This window comes from Neofelis nebulosa, chromosome 14, assembly GCF_028018385.1.
Source record: "Neofelis nebulosa isolate mNeoNeb1 chromosome 14, mNeoNeb1.pri, whole genome shotgun sequence".
Lineage (NCBI taxonomy): Eukaryota > Metazoa > Chordata > Mammalia > Carnivora > Felidae > Neofelis > Neofelis nebulosa.
The window spans coordinates 69,085,059-69,101,967 of NC_080795.1; positions in this window are offsets into that span (position 1 = coordinate 69,085,059).

Consider the following 16,909-nt stretch of genomic DNA (forward strand, 5'->3'; position numbering starts at 1 on the left):
TCACCTAATGGGAGACAGACACAGAACAGCCAAGTTTTCAGGGGAAAGGTAGAGAAAGAGGGTAAAATATCCACTAAAACATAAGAGACAGGTTAGTGGATCTCTGCTAAGCTGATTTCGCACTGGTGTGTGAGCCTCTGTAGAAAACAGAATTCAGAGTTGGGTGTGGGATGGTAAGACAGAAGTGGAGAAGTGACCTCTTTATAGGCTGTTTCAAAAGGGGTTACTAGGGGTGAAGCAAAGTCATGTGTCAATCTGAACCTCATAGTATTGACCAGTGCCTGGGAGTTTCTCTTCTCTCTAATAAAAACTGGCCTTGGCTGAGTTCTTTGCTAACAATATCCCCCAACACTTGCCTTGGTTTCTGCCCATATGCTAAGCCTGGTTGTGCAGCCTTCCAATTGATTAAGAGAGCCAAGCAATAGCTTTCCAATAAAGTCTTTGTATGCCTAAACTGGCTAGAGTCTTGCAACCAAGAACATTCACAGATGAAAAAAACTAAGAGATAGAGATGTTTGAAAAACTTGGCAAAAGTCACAGTTGCAGGCAGCACTGTTGTGATCCAAGCAAATCTATAGGGCTCCCAGAGTCCATGCTCTTAACCAGTACTCAACACTGCTAGTTTTGCAATAAGGTATATAGCCCCTTTTGGAAAAAGTTTCTGAAAAATCTAGTAAGGTTGAACATATGTATATTCTACAACCCAGAAATTGCACTCTTTTATTTTTATTTTTTTTAAATAAGCTCCACCCCCAATATAGGGCTTGAACTCACAATCCCAAGATCAAGAGTCACATGCTCTACCGATTAGCTAGCCAGGAACCCCCAGAAATTGTATTCTTAGGTGTGATAGATTACAAAAATCAGTGCAATATTTTTCATATCCTCTATCAAGAAGTAGAGTTTATTCTCCCACTCTGTGATTCTAGCCTGGTCTTGAGATTTGTTTTGTCCAAGAAAGTAAGTTAAAAGTGATGTTGGGCCAGTTCTGAGCCTGGGCTTCAAGAGACCTTACACTTTTTGTTCTTGCTACTCTTAAAACTTTGACAGCCTAGGCTGAACCAGACTGCTGGAGGAGGAGAGAAAGACCATGTAGAGCAGAGACGAACAATCCCAGCTTAACCATTTGAGACCACCAGCCAATAGACATCTTACAAGCTGATCATAAAAACATAAAAAGCCCACCTCAAAACAACAGAGCCTGAGCACAACCTAAAATGCCAGCCCACAGAATTGTGAGCTAAATAAATGACTGTTGTGTTGTCACTAACTTCTGAAGTGATTTCGTGCAGCAAAAGCCAATTCATTAAGTGTCTTAGGGGTATCTATCTATCTATCTTCACTAGCTGTATGTACACACACACACACACACGCACATACACACACACACACATATAAAGAAGTAGGTATAAGAATGTTCATAGCAAAATTGTTTATAACAGCAAGAAATATGAGGCACCTGGGTGGCTCAGTTGGTTAAGCATCCTACTTCAGCTCAGGTCGTGATCTCAGGGTCCATGGGGTTCAAGAACCACATTGGGCTCTGTGCTGACAGTTCAGAGTCTGGAGGCTACTTCACATTCTGTGTCTCCCTCTCTCTCTGCTCCTCCCCCACTCACACTTTGTCTCTCTCTCTCTCTCTCTCTCTCTCTCTCTCTCTCTCTCAAAAATACACATTAAAAAATATTTATAATAGCAAGAAATATGAGACTATTTAAATAGCCAGCAATAGGGATATAGATACACAAATGATGCAATGGAGAAATTTACAGCAGTGAAAATAAACTGAGAGAACAGTACCTTACCTGTAGCATGGGAGGATCTCACAAGCAATGGTGAGTAAAAAAACAAGATGCTGAAGAAACACACGCGATTTAGTTCCATTTTTGTAAGTTGGAAAACATGCAAATTATGTGCTGATTGGGGATTCCTCTTCAGGGGGTAAAAGTTTATATAACTGCATGGAAATGACTAGTCTATTGGTGAGAGGAGGCTAACTCAAAACAAGTCCACTCTTCATTCATGTTTCAGTCCAGTGAGGTTGGTAGTGAAAAACTGCTTCATGCAGTCACTCAGAGACCCAGTTCTGTTCCTTGTTGTCCCCCATCTCCCTTTGGGAACTTCGGAAACTTCTCTATGCAGCCAGTTAAGGAAAGAGCTTGGAGAATACTCAGGATTACGAGCTAGATTTGGAAGTGGTGTACTTCCATTCCATTCACATTCTTTTGGCCAGAATTCTATCACATGCTCTGACCTACAGCAAGGGAAGTTGGCACATATAGTAATACCTACATGTCAAAGAAGAAAAAAAAGGGGGAGCGGAATTTTTGAGTAGGTTTCATTGTGATCGCCACTGGATTGAATATGAAGTGTATTCAGGAGAGAAGAAATGAAAGGCTTCATCTACACTGTTGTGTTTTATTTCTTAAGCTGGGATGCATATATAAGTTTTTATTATATTTTATAACATTTTTCTTCAAAATTTTATGGTTTTTTTTTTTTCTGAAGTATGTCATAAGACAGTAAGAAGCTTAGGAAAGTAATTAGACAGAATGCAGGGGCTCTAATCAAGGGGACTGGGATAAAAACAGTTCTTCTGTATTGAATATTCAAGAGCAATGAATCAGAATTCTAGTCTGTGATCCTGGAAAAGGAGTAGGGATTTTGCAATTTAGAACTATGTAAGTGCACAGGGCAGATCCCTATTTACGCTGGGTTGATCTTTGAATCAAGATTGATTCTGGAAAGGAGTGAAGATAAGCACTAATATTTCTACTGGAGAGAGGCAGGACAGTCCAAACACCTAATTCTTTCATGCTTCTCTTTGGCTAACCAGAGTTCCCCACTACTATGGGTCCTAACATACACCTTATTATAAAAGAACCATGAAATTTCTGAATGGGAAGCATCTGCAAGGTCATGCACTCTTACCAGCTTTTTGCCAAGGACAGAAATCTGCCCCAGTATCTTTGGCAGGTGATCATCCAGCCCCTGTTAGAATATTTTCAGTGAAGAGTATTCTGGGCCTTCTCTATGGCCTGACTGTCCATCATGTACTCCCTCAGACCCTACTTTCTGCCAGGACAGGGCTGAACAATCCAAGGTAATCTGTACTATGTTGTCAGCTAGACTGCTTTTCTGGGAATAGGTAATGGCCTTTAAAAGTCTTAACCCAATGGATGGTCATGCCACAAGCCTGATAGGGAATGTCTTGGAAAATATGGAGCTTTCATCAAAACTTGCAGGTGCTCACTTATTATCTGTTTATTTTCAAACAAATTTCTTTGCTATTGTGGGACACATATCTGAGATCAAGATTTAAAAAAAATGATCATCTAAAGGTGATATTCAGTTTATGGGAGGCCAATCCCATAGTCATAAAGGTGATATTCCCTTAGTCTGTGCTCCTGGGGAACTTTGTTTATACCTCTTTTTTGAAACTTCATATAATCTGCCATCAGTGAGAGAGTGCTACTTGAATATATTCTCTCTAGTATTTGAAAAATTCCTCATAGATCTTTTTTTTTTAATTTTTTAAATGTTTATTCATTTTTGAGAGAGACGGAGAAACAGAGCATGAGCAGAGGAAGGGCAGAGAGAGAGGGAGACACAGAATCTGAAGCAGGCTCAAGGTTCCAAGCTGTCAGCACAGAGCTCGATGTGAGGCTTGAACTCACGAACCGTGAGATCGTGACCTGAGCCAAAGATGGACGCTTAACCGACTGAGCCGCCCTCATAGATCTTATTAATCAGCTAAAGTCTTTGGTCTATAGAAGATGGCCAATAAGAAGAAAAAAAATATGGACATAAACATTAGAAAACTAATGAGGAAAACAATTTTAAGGTATTGATGAAACGTGAAACTACTCCTATTTAATATGAGTTATTAATGACTATCCAGCTACATAATAAAAAATTATAGTGGGGATCATTCCAAGATTTCAATAAGAAGCTAGTTGAGTGAACCCTTAAATTACATGTAAATTGGGAGGCTTTCAGAATACATGTATAATGACCATGCTAAAAGCTGTGGCCAGCAGGAGTATGAAATTTACCCCTTTTCTTAGACACCCAAGAGTCAGCTATGTTCATATGCTGAAATTCAAGAAGATGCACATTTTTATAAAACGAGAGAGATAAGATCAAAAGTGTTTTCTTCTCCACCCCTAGGCGGGAGTGCTCAGTTCCAAAAATGTCAACCTCTTCCTTCCCACTTGAGTATAGATCCAGTTGAAAGATAAGCACAAAAGTCAGATAAAAATGATGACTTAAGTGCTGGGACAAATCGGCTTGCTACTACTTTCCTGAATTGAAAATTTCCCCCAGAGTGCAGTTCATCTCCACAAGGACCAAACCAGCTCTGTTGTGCCTGTGGCATGGTGAAGACATGATGAGAAGGAGCTGAAACACGATCAAGGAACATCCTCCGAAATTACCAATCAGAAAAGACCCTCTTCGCAAGGGAGCAGCGACAGGGTGAGAAAGACCAAGAGAGCTACGCCAATGGAAACTTCTCACCCAGAAACGGGAGAAATAGTACATAAGCATTGCCCACCAACAAAGCGGGATTCCCCAATTCTGTTTGCAGTCTGATACCCCATTCCCCATAAAACAATGCAAAGTGTGCTCGCCCGCCCCCTGAATCTTTTTCATGACCCAGTAGAAGGCTCGGTTTGACAAGTTCCATGGAAGCCACACACTCCAACACCGTGTTCCCCCGCTCCTGGTGGCCCCAGTGAATGCTGATAGAAATGCAAAGACAGTCATCGTTAATAAATACATAAGCAGGTCTGAGCTTGGATAGCAAGGCACAAAAAGAATCCGGGAGCATGAAATAAAGCTGCTTAGGATTCTGCTGACTGGTCTGAGGGAGAAGTGGTGCAGGCGGATTGTACACTCTTTCTGTCAGAGCCTGAGCGGCTCAAAGGGATTGTTCTGGAAAGTCCCAAAGCAGTTATAAATTTATGGTTGCAAGTATTCTGTTGTTAATGTGCAATTCTAGCAGGGGTTTTAGAATTGAGTATTTCAATTCAATTTGAAAAAAAAGACTATGAAGCCAAAAGCACATCAATCCTTTATAGTATAATTATATAGTCTTCTGTGGCTTTGTTCTAAGACTCTAAAGTGGATACATACACACATATATATTTGTTCTGTGAATTTATATATTTATATAAGCATATCACACAATGTCAGCTACCAGAGGTTTCTGACTCATAAATCGTCCTATGTAAAGTGTCCCTCTTTAAATATCAAAACGTCTTAAATATCAAAGCTTTTACATTTAAAAAACTTTCTAAGCAGATTCTCTGAATTATTAAAAGAAGATTCTGAAGAAAAAATTAACCATTCCTGAATTTTATCATCATAAACATAGATGATTCTGGGATGAATGTGGGTTATTGAAATATTTATAGACACCTGCCCTTACATGTAATGGCATGTCCATGCTTATAATCTCTTTGTCACTGTCAGCTATGTGATGTTTTAAAGATAAAATTTACAGGGCACCTGGGTGGCTCAGTTGGTTGAGCGACTGACTCTTGATTTTGGCTTGGGTCATGATTCTAGGGTCATGGGATCAAGTTCCATGTCCATGCTGAATGTGGAGCCTGCTTGAGATTCTCCCTCTCTTTTTCCCTCTGCCCCCTCACACTCTCTTTCTCTCTCTCTCTGTCTCTAAAAAAAATTGAAAAAAGGTAAAATTTACACACAATGAAATACACAGACCTTAAGTGCGAAATTCAATGAGTTCGGATAAGTGTTACACCTGTGTTAGCACCCCAATCAAGACATAGGATGTTTCTATCTGCACAGAGTCCCTGCATGTTCACTTCTAGTGAAGCCTCACTTCCTCCATCGGCAACTGCTGTGCTGATTTTCAATCCACACATTAACTTTGCCTACTCTTGAATTTCATATAAATAGAATCAACAGTATGTAGCCCTTTATGTCTGGCTTCTTTCACTCAATATAACATTTTCAGGATTCATCCATGCTGTTGCATATATCTATAGTAACTTTCTGTATTGCTGATTAGTATGCCATTGTTAGAATAATTGCAATATGTTCTTCCATTTCTCTTATTGATGGATATTTGGATTATTTCCCTTTTTCCCTATTATGAACAAGGCTGTACTAGACATTTTTTATAAAATCTGGATATACATATGGAAAACAAACTTGGGACCTTACATCAAATCACATGTGAAAATTAGTCTGTGATTGATTATAAAATTAAATGTAAAAGCTAAAACCATAAAGATTCTAGGGTTTAAAAAAAGAAACATAGAATATCTTCATGACCTTGAAGCAGGGAAAAATTTCTTAGGTATAACTTAAAAAGCACTCAACATAAAATAAAAGTTGATAAATTATACCTCATGAAAATAAAAGCTCATCAAAACAAGCCATTTAAAAACTGGGAAATTATTGTCAATGTATTAGAGGCATTGAAATGTATTGGCAATATATTTGACAGAGGAATTGTGTCCAGAATAAATAAAGAGGTCTACATACCAAGAATAAGAAGACACACTAGTAAAAACTCGGCAGATGATTGGAAAAGACACCTGATAATAAAAGGCATGTGAATGACTAATAAATACACGAAAAATCCTCAACATCATTAGTCACGAGGGAAGACAAATCAAAGAACAATGATATACCATTTTATACTCACATGAATGCTAAAATTAAAAATACTGACAATATTAAATGCTGGAGAACGTGGAAGGGATGGAGGTGTGAAATGATACTGTCACTTTGGCAAATTGTGCGACAATTTCTTGAAAACCAATCATGTATAACTACTGAGAAATTCCATCCCTAGGTATTTACACAAGAAAAAGGAAAACCTAAGTTCCACTATTGTTTTTAGATGACTTTATACAGGATGCCTTGAAGAACTTTCCTTTAGGGTAGAACAGAAGCAACATAGTCAAGGGGCAGCCGGGTGGCTCAGCTGAGCCATGATTTCTGGGATCAAGCCTGTGCATTGGGCTCTGCAATGACAGCTCGGAGCCTGCTTAGGATTCTCTCTGAGCCTCCCCCAATGTGCTCCCTCTCTCTCTCAAAATAAATTTAAAAACTTAAAAAAAAAAAAAAAAAGCAAGCACAGTCAAGAGAAGCCGACATTATCTGAGCACTTGCTATATGCCAGCCGTTGTGCAAAGCAAGTTATGCATATTACAGGAAATATATGATTTTCCCAAAGGCAAGACAGGTTAATAGATAACAGATAAGGCTTTTAAAACTCATTGTGGGCTCCTGGGTGGCTCAGTTGTTAAGTATCCAACCTCAGCTCAGGTCATGATCTCAGGGTTCACGAGTTGAAGCCTTGCATCTGGCTCTGTGGTGACAGCTCAGAGCCTGGAGCCTGCTTCAGATTCTGTGTCTCCCTCTCTCTCTGCCCCTCCCCCACTCTCTCTCTCTCTCTTTCAGAAATAAATAAAAGACATTAAAAAATCATTGTATGGATTCATCAAATATTTAGGAAGTTTGTGTTGATGCTGGGCACTGCTCTGAGTGCTGAATATACTGCCTGAAAAAAAAAAATTAAAGGCTTAGAGTTTTGTCCTAATGGTACCTCAGTTTTAGCGGGGATTGAAGAACCATCGACTATCAAATCGTTAACATATTAACATAACATTAATATTAGCATATTAATAAAAAGCTAATTCCCCATAGAGAGGACATTGAAACAAGGTAACAGAACAGAGTGACAGCAGGGTGGAGGCACATTAGACAGAGTAGCCACGGAAGGTGGATCTGAGGAGATGATGTGTGTGGGATGATATTCTGATGATGAGAAAGAATCAGGCACATGAAGATCTGGAGATGAATAATCTACGTGGAAGGAACAGTAAGAGCAAAGGTCCTGAGGTGAGAACTAGCCTGATGGGTCAGAATAAATAGAGCCTATGTGACTGAAAAGGGAGGATGCCAAGAAATCAGGCTGAAAAAGAAGGAAGGGGCCAGATCATCCAGCACCTTAGATGCTACGGTAAAAAGTTCAGATTTTTACTAAACTCAATAGGACTCCATTAGGAGGTTTTAAGAGCCACTCCAGAAACATTGTTAGGACCCGCTTGATGGTAACTATAATTATTACAGCAGGATCTGACTTGAGGGTTGATTCTATCACTTCTTTAATAAAGTCAAGTACACATTCATTTATCAATTTATCTGCTCAATAAATATTACTTGAGCCCTACTGTCAGCTGGATACTTTTGTCCACACAAACAATGCAATCACAAATTGCACGATCAAAATTCCTGCCCTTCCGGAGTTTATAATCTATTTCTGTGCTTCTCTAACGTGGTTGCACAAGGAGAATCACCTGGGGAGGAAAGAAGCAAGAAACACGCAAGCAAGAAACTAACAGAGCCTGGTAATTTTTCATCTCTCCAGATTATTTCAATGTGCAAACTGGGGTCAGCACTCTGCTCTTTCCATAGACACATGGGGGCAGCATGAGGTCGTCTTATAGGTTTACAAAAAAAATTTTTTAGCCTTGTTTTCGAACAAATACTGTGATGAAGCCGAAGCACAAATCAACTTTAAAGTGCAGACCCTGCATTGTCCAGCAAGTAGCACAGCTGAGATTTGAACCCATATCTTTCTGATTGCATAGTAATTCTTTTTCCACACAGCAACTACAAAATGTTTTTTTTTAAATAAATAGTATTTTTGCAATGACTCCTTAAGTTTTCTATTCAGTATCTCAATTCTTTTGGCTCTTACAAAAAGTTACAAGAAAAGATAATATATAATTAGGAGTAGAATTTTAATCTTCTATTTCAACTCTGGAGTTGATTATAGCACTGTCATGATTTAAAGAAACAGGTGATGAAACCTTGAATAACATTCATAGCTGCATAGAGTCTGAACATTGAATTTGCTTGAGATTTGGCCCCCTCCTTCATCTAGCGTCATAGGGGGAGTAAGATAGGATGTTGCTTCTGTGGACAGAAGTCTGTTCCTGACATGATCTATGACTTTGTGGGGGCATATTTCCATTTGCAAGATGAAGTTGGCCTTATTTTAAATAAAGAACAGAATTTAAAAAGAAGAGATATTCATGATCACTAAATCTTCCTTTTTGCTTGACGTCAATTTGCATAACACAGGTACCTTATGTCTAACATGCTTTTCAGAAACACATAGAGAAAAAAGAAGTTTTCTTTCAACTCCAATAGTAATTTTATATTTTGCCAAATACCAGCTAACGTGGAACTTCAAGGAATAAGGAACGGCTAGGATTTAACCAGAGACTCCGGTGACCATTTATCAAAATTCAGTGTTAATATAAAATGTGACCTCTAGTAGACCTAGTTTGTCAGTGCCTATAAATAATTCACTTGCATTGGCACAAGTGTTTTGCACGTGTATGAAAAGGTTGATAAACCTTCACTAGCCACCAACACCCCTTACCATCAAGAGATTTACAGTATGTTACAGAAGTTAGATCAACATAAGGGCTGCCTATTGTCGTGTCCTTGAATGAACATTCATTTTGCTGAATGAAATAGATCCGAAAAATATCCAATATCTGGTCATTGTGTTTCTAGATAGTCTTGCCGCCCACTCCAGCCAAGTGGGCAACCTCTCATCTTGGCTCAAGTGCACTTAGCACTAAGACTCAATACTTCGTTGCATCCGTGTACCCCGGTCCCCTCATCCAAATTCATAACTATTAATAGGTAGCATTTACATCATTTACCATGTGAAAAATTAGTAATAATGAAAAGCAAAAAAAATGACACCTGGTTCTTCACCCATAATGGCCCTTTCTGGTGACTAGCTGTCTCAAGAGGCTTCTTCACTTTCCCTTCTCCATCACAGGAAGGATGCCATTGTTCTCAGCACCCACGCCCTGACTCCAAGCTTCTAGCACCAGTGCAAATTAGACAAGATACCACCTCTAGAGGACATAGATCCTGATCTAGCAGGAAAGCAGCTGGGCTGGGATGGATTTCAGGACCTATTTGCACCCAGTGACTAGGCACCCAGTGGCTCTGTGCATATCTCCTGGGATTAACCAAACCTACCCTCCTTAGGATGAGGTCTAGTAACCTATCCTTAGTGAGTATGTTTTTTAGGGTTCTCTACCATACGTTTCTAATTAAAGAAGTCACAAAACAAAACCAATTTTTCGGTGGGGAAGGAGGGGAGGTTTCTCTAATGTTAAAACAGCAGTAGCAGCAGCAATGACAAAAACATTTTCTCCATATCTCAACTAGTAAAATACGCCCATATCCAAGGAAGATCCACATAGGAAGGGTTGAATCTCACCAGGCTGTCACCTGAAGAAGCCAGAAGAAGGCTTTATCCAACCTTAAAGAGAGACGATGAGTTTAGTGTTCAAAGTGGAAGGGAGGATGCCAACTGTTAAACCTCTTGGCTTTTTTCTGAAGACTTTGAAACACAGCCCTGACATTAGTTGGCTAGTTTCTTTCTAAGTCAATTTTATTGTTAGAAACAACATGCCAGTAGTGATTAGGAAAATTGTGACTATACCCATAAACAATATTATTAAAAGCTATAAGGAGTAAAACAGGTTGTGTGGACTAGCCAGAGGATCCTACCATTTCTCTAAAAAAGCGTCTCAAATTTGGATGTATTCTATACATCACATTAAGGAAAGAAGGGATAGAAGAATGACAGATGGAATTGCCATTTCTTGAGTCCTAGAAATGTGGAGTTACTTTACACACATTCTTTCTACGTTGCTGAGGCAAATATTACCAAGGGCTCACTTGGCTCTGTCTGGTTTGGGGACCAAAGAATTGGCCTCTGCCTTCAAAGGGGCAAAGGTATTTGGAAATGGAAAACAGATGGCATAGCCAGTGATTTATTACCTATTGAGTTGCCTGACGTCTTTTTCTTTAGTGTTGATCTAATCCACTAATTTAACCAAAATTACCAAGTGGACATTGGGAATCCATCTTGAAATATCTAACTATATGTGCCCATAACAGGAAGTAAAACCAGGTATATATAGGCCTCTATTTGTTTTTGGATAAAGTGAAAGAGTAGGTCTAACTTACAACCCACCCAAAGTCACAAGAAGTCCCTGTATTAGTCAGAGTTCTCCAGGGAAACAGAACCAACAAGAGATATTTATATCTCTATATCTGTATCTGTGTTTGTATCTGTATCTATCCATATCAATTTATTTTTTATTTAGCTTTTAAAGTTTATTTATTTATTTATTTAGAGAGACAACAAGAGAGAGTGCAAGCAGGGAAGGGACAGAGAGAGAGAGGGAGAAAGAGGATCCCAAGCAGGTCCCACGCTGCCAGCACAGAGCCCGATGTGGGGCTCAAACCCACAAACTGCGAGACCATGACCATAGCCAAAACCAAGAATCAAAAGCTTGACCAATGGAGCCACCCAAGCATCCCAATCTATATCAATTTATAATGAAGAACTGGCTTATGCCATTATGGATGCTGAGAAGTCCCACAATCTGCCATCTACAGGCTAGAGACCCAGAAAAGCCAGAGGTATTATTCAGCCTTGAGTCTAAAAGGTCTAAGAACCAGGAGAGCTGATGGGATAAATCCCAGTCCGAGGGCACAAGAAAATTAAATGATATGAGATGATGTGTCCCAGCTCATACAGTGAAGCAGGAAAAAATGGCAACTGGCCAAGGCAGAGGCCTTTTGCTATTCAGGCCCTCAACAGACTGCCCACCCACATGGGGGAGGGTAATCTATGGAGTCTACTGATTCAAATGCTAACCTCATCCAGAAACACCCTCACCGTCACACCCAGAAATAATCTTTAATCTGGGCACCCCCAAGCCCACTCACGTTGACACCTAAAATTAAACACTGAATTTCCCCCTTGGGTGTCAAAGGAGGCTGAGTGGAGAATCTGGACTTCTAGCCCCAGCTGGTAGTCACAGGACAATGCCCCTGCCTTTCCTTTGCCAGCGTGGTATCAGAGGGCCTAGCCAAAACAGATGGTTTAAATAAGGCCCGGAGTCTCATAGCGCAATATAAAAGTGTCCAGGTTTCAACTGCACATCACACATCATCCCGAGAACTAGGAAAATCTCCAGCTGAACGAAAAAGACAATTAACAGATGCCAATCCCAAGGTGACAGAAATACTGAAATAACCTGACAAAGATTTAAAGCACTCCTCCTAGAGATACAATGAGAGCCACAAACAAACAAGACAAATCAAGAAATAGAGTCTCCACAAAGAAACAGAAAGTCTCAGCAAACAAATTGGTATTTTAGAACTAAACAAAAACACAATAGCTACAATTTAAAAACCTCACTGGATGGGTCCCAGAGTGAAGTGCAGAGGCAGGGAGACAGAGGAAAGAACCAGTGGATTTGAAGACAGAAAAATAGAAATCACTAAACCTGAACAGAGAGAGAACAAAACAGAACAAAAAAAGGAACAGAACCTCAGGGACCTGTGGACTGTCATAACAGACCCAATATTTCTGTCATCAACATCACCGAGGAGAAAAGGAAGAGAGTGCGGCTAAGAAACTTCCCAAACTTCCCTAAAGACAGAAGCCTATGGATTTAAGAAGCTGAGTGAACCCTGTACTGAATAACCTGCTCCCCAAATCCACAAGCCACATTACGGTGTAACTTCGAAATCTAAAGACAAAGAAAAAAATCTTGAAAGCAATGAGACAGAAATGGTATTTCATCTCCAGGGAAAAACCCAATTCAAATGACCCCAAGACTCTCATCATAAACTATGGAGCCAGAGAAAGTGGTACAGTTGAGCGCCCCAGACAGCGTATGGAAAATAAGCATCTTAATACTCTGAAAAGTGGAAGGAACAAGGCAGGCTGGCTAGAAACTATAAAACTTACAGAAAACAAAATAGAGGAAATCTTCAGGATCCAGGGCCAGACAAAGAGTTCACAGTTTTGAGCGTAAGTTTGATTCATACAAGGAAAATTGGTCAATAAAACTTGATCAAAATTAGAAGTGTTTTTCTCTATGAAGGACTCTGTCAAGAAGATGGACAGACAAGCTACAGAGTGATAGAAATTTTTTGCAAGCCACGCATCTGACAAAAGACTAGTATCTAGACTCTATAAAGAGCTTTCAAAATTCAATAGCCAAGAAACAATAAAATAAGATAAAAGACCTGAAGAAATATTTCACCAAAGACATACAGATGACAAAAAAGCACCTAAGAGATATTTAACATCATTAGCCCTTAGGGAACTGCAAATTAAAACCATGATGAAATATGACCACACACCTATCAGAATGTCTAAAATAAAATGTGTGACAACATCAAATGTTGGTGAGGATGCCAGACTGAATCATTAATACATTCCTGGTCCAAATGCAAAATGGTACGATCCCTCTGGAAAACAGTTGGGAACTTTCCTTAGAAACGAAACACACGGGGTGCCTGGGTGGCTCAGTCGATTGAGCCTCCGACTTCGGCTCAGGTCATGATCTCACAGTTTGTGGGTTCAAGCCCTGCATCAGGCTCTGTGCTGACTGCTTGCTCAGAGCCTGGAGCCTGCTTCAGATTCTGTCTCCTTCTCTCTCTGCCCCTCCCCCGCTGATGCTTTGTCTCACTCTGTTTCTCAAAAATAAATAAAATGTAAAAAAAAAAAAAATTAAAAAAAAAAAAAAGAAACAAAACACACAACTACCATAAATCCAACAATTACATTTTTGGCCCTTTATCCCAGAGACATGATGACTCTTGTTCAAACACAAACCCCTACATACATGTAGAGCAGCTTTATTTGTAATAGCCCAAACCTGGAAATGACCCAGATGTCCTTGAATGGCTGAATGGTTTAACAAGCTGGGGTACATCCACACCACAAAATCTTATTCCGCAATAAAAATGAACACAGTCGTTTTATACTCAACAACCTGGGTCAATCTCCAGAGAAATATGCTCACTGGGAAAAACTAACCCCATAAAGTTGCACACCATCTAACCCACTTATATATTATTAAAGTGATACTTGATAGGGTGGAAAACCTAAATGGAGAAAACTATGGGTAGTACACTGTCAACTATCTAAGAAAGGAGGAGGGGAGGCATACATATATATTTTTTCCTTTTTTTGTTTTTAAGAAAAAAGAAAAAGTAGAACAAAAACTTGAAAAGAAACAGTTGCAGGACGTGTGGGTGACTCAGTTGAGTGTCTGACTCTTGATTTCAGCTCCAGTCATGATCTTGAGGTTTGTGGGTTCGAGCCCTGCATCTGGATCTCTGCTGTCATCACAGAGCCTGCTTCAGATCCTCTGTGTCCCTCTCTCTCCTCCCCTTCTCATGATCTGTCTCTCTCTCAAAATAAATAAATAGACTTAAAAAAAAAAAAAAAAAGAAACAGTTCCTCAAAGAACCCAAATAAGTGGTTCAAATGGAGGAAACAGGAGAGGGGAATGAGGTTAGAAGTTAAATTTCTCTGAATATACTCTATCATGTGATATGATTTTGGAATACGCTAATATTTTGCATAATTATATAAATACATAAGTAATCTCTGTAAATAAAAAATAAAGTAAAATGACTTAATAGAATACTGAGTTGGTGTCATAACCACATGAGAGAAAATATTTCAGATGACTTTATGACATAATAATTTACTAAACATCTTTAGTGGGATGCATCTTAAGGCCAAAAATATAAAAAAACGTACAAAAAATCTTAAATTGATTTTAATAATCCTATTGCTAATGGTAGCATTTATAGTGTTTTTCTGAGTCTGTCGTGTGTGAACTATGTGAGAAAGAAAATGAGTAATTACATCAGTGTTGAGAAATGCAATGCTTGGCATAACAGAAAAGGATATGTACACTTAAACATATTAGGTAAAAACTATGTAGTCCTAATCTGATTGATAAGTATCCACATCAACTCATGACAATTTGTCTTTATTTCCCGGCTCTGTCCATTGAAAGGGCTTAGAAATAATAGGCAAGGAGTACCCTTAGTACCCAGACCGCGGTCTTCCACTTTTAGAAGAACTCAGGAGACTCTGAAATATTTATGGATGAGATGATATGATGATATGATGCCAGAAAACAAAGAAGCTATAATGTCTACAAACGTCGTATTGAAAGGTTTTAGGACCTCGGGAGTCCATTAAAAGACTCCTACCGGTCAAAAACAGGATAATTTGGGCATCACAAGAATAGTCACAATGGATTAAAACATTGCAGACATGGTTGTATCCATGAACTCACAGTTACTAAAAGAAAAATGTCCTCATTCTTCTCTGGAGCTTGTGATAAAATAATCTCATATAGTTTGAAAAATAGTAGAGGAAAAGCATCAAACATTTATTCTTTCTTTCCTATAAGAACTTATCTCAGGGAAATCAAGTAGTTGACAAGGAAAAGTTTGTCTCTAGAAGCATTTTAGCTGACAAATGAAGGAATGTTGCCATCTCCAACCCATGAAGATAGGCTGTCGTGACAGATGCCGACATCTCAGATCATCTGCTGACGGAAGCACGAAACACCACCTATGGGGACTTCTCGCCAAAAATAAAACTAAATCCGGAACAAAGCTCTATGGCCAACCACCAATTTAAAGAAAACAAAGGTGACAGAGAACATGTTAAATAACAGAAAATTCCTAACTGTGAGGAACTCTAGAGATGAATAATCTGGTTTCTTTAAGAAATAAATAAACTGTAAGTATAAGGAGAGATCAAAATCATGAGATAGTGATTGAGAGAGAGGGAGAGGGAGAGAGAGAAAGAGGTAACCTGTACAAATGACCAAGCAGAATGAGGGCTCTATAGTTTGAAGCATTTTAAGAGAAATACAAACTATTGTGTTGTAATTTATAAATCTTATTTTAATTCTGACCCAAAGAATATTAAAAATTTTTTAAATAATAAAATTTGAACATCAGCTTGTTTTTTATATTAAGAAAATTCCACTGGTCTTAAAGTATGTATGTATGATAATGATATAGGATTATATTTTTAAAAAAAAGAGTCTTTAACTTTTGCGGAAAAAATTGAAGTATTTACGAGGAAAATAATATGATAATTGGGATTCATCTCAAAATAAGGGGAGGGAACTACATGGGGATACAGGTACCACAGGTTGGGTTGTAAATGAATGATTGGTGGAATTAGATGCTAGGTATAAGGGGGCTGATTAAACTGCTCTCCCAAATTTGTGTATGTTTGAAAGTTTTCATAATAAAAGAGTTTGTAGGGGGGAGGAACCAAGATGGTGGAACAGCATGGAAGTTTTTTGTGTCTCACGTCCATGAAATACAGCCAGATCAACACTAAACCATCCTGCACACCTAGAAAACTGATCTGAGGATTAACACAACAATCTGCACAACCTGAACCACAGAATTCAGCAGGTACATGGCACGGAGAGGTGAACTTGGGGAGCGAGAAGGGAGGTGCTTTTGCGGGTGGAGAGAGGACAGAGACAGGTGGGGGTGAGGGTGGAGAACGGGAAAAGCACCTCCCCCCCCCCACCAAAGCAGCTGGAGAGAAAGTGGAAAAGTGGAAACAGCCGCAGGGACTGAACTAAAAAAGGAGAAAGGACAGGGTTTAAATCCCATTAAGACTCTCTACAGGGGGAGCACAGAGTTTGAAACTCAGCAGCTGATACCTGGCGGTGCTCTGGTTGGAAGGGCGAATCCCCAGGAGCAGAGGGAAGTCCAGGGGTCTTGGGGGCCACACGGGAGAGGCGGTTCCTCTGCTGGGAGGCCATCTGGTAGAGGCTGTGTGGCCCCCCCACACAGGCAAAGGCCCCAATGGGGCCGGGAGAACAACCACGTTCGCTGGTGCTGGAACAAGGTCGTTGGGGGTGAAGCCCGGTGCCAGATGCGTGTTGTGATTTTCCATAATCCCTGAAACGCTGCCGCTACACGATCGTGTGAACGTGTTCTGGGGCGGGATGGCACCCGGCCG